This window comes from Charadrius vociferus, unplaced genomic scaffold (genome assembly GCF_000708025.1).
Source record: "Charadrius vociferus isolate BGI_N301 unplaced genomic scaffold, ASM70802v2 scaffold370, whole genome shotgun sequence".
Classification (NCBI taxonomy): Eukaryota; Metazoa; Chordata; class Aves; order Charadriiformes; family Charadriidae; genus Charadrius; species Charadrius vociferus.
In genome coordinates this window covers 2,784,139-2,785,128 of record NW_009646744.1, presented here as the reverse complement: position 1 = coordinate 2,785,128, position 990 = coordinate 2,784,139, and the positions used below count along the sequence as shown (strand labels likewise).

The 990-nt window shown below is 56.0% G+C and overlaps 1 protein-coding gene across 1 annotated transcript in view; it reads right to left on the bottom strand.

Moving 5' to 3' along the window:
* JADE2 (jade family PHD finger 2) overlaps nucleotides 1-990 on the bottom strand; it is a 78,221-nt gene that overhangs the window by 59,132 nt on the left and 18,099 nt on the right. The gene's annotated exons all lie outside the window — the stretch shown is intronic.

Below are 990 nucleotides of genomic sequence, written 5' to 3'. Positions count from 1 at the left end.
AACCCCCCCCCCCAAGAATTAGATTTTTCAGGGAGGATCTGATGGTCAGTGTGAAACCCAAGCTCAAGATGAGAGGGCAGCACCAGGCTGTGGTGGGGTGTCCGACGTACCCCCTGAAGTCCACAGGTCAGTGCCGGGCACACAGGCATGTCCCCATGGTGACGTGGGTGAAGGCGGGCGAAGACTGGAAGACGGCAACACAAACGTTCTCAACTCCAGAAAACACATCCTTTGATGGAAGCTTAAAATGAATGGATCTATCTAATCTAGAGGAGAGAGGACCGAGAGGAGGCACAACAGTGGCCTGAAAAAATGTGAAAGAAATTGGGAAAAGGCTGGTGCCGGAGCAGGGCTGCGAGTGGGGACCAGGGTGGGATGGGGACCTGGTGGGGCTGACCCACACCAAACACTGCTTTAGGAGCATCCCTGCGCGGGAACAGGCAGCACCGGCAGAGCTGCCCCGGGCCCCCCGAAAACAAGAGCTCGGAGAAAAGGCGAGGGGCAGGGCTGCTGCCCGCCCCGCACCCCGACAGCCCCCGGCTCAGAGCTCTGGGATGCAAAACCCCACTGGAGGGAACGCCGGGAAGCAGCGCCCGTGGGCAGTCGGCTCTTCGGCATGGCTTTATACCGGCACCGCCAGCCTGGGCAGCGCTGAGCTATCGCTTTTGGGCTGGAAATAGCACCGAGACGAGCCCTCAGCTGGGGAGCAGAGCGCTCGAGAGTCCAGACTGCGGTTAGCTATCAAAGACAACTAAAAAAAGATATTCCACACACAGAGGGTTTTTTCCCCCCCCTCTTTTTTTTTTTTTTTGTTTTGTTTTGTTGTTTTTTTTCCCAAGGATTAAATCAACTCAACAGCCCCCTTTACAACTTCCCTTTTGATGTGTTCAGCCTCATTAAAATTTCATTTCTTTCTCTGTTTCCCCCAGGGGGAGGAAGGGGAGCGCGCACAAAAGTTTGCTTCAGAAGCGGGGGCCGGCGCAGCGCCAG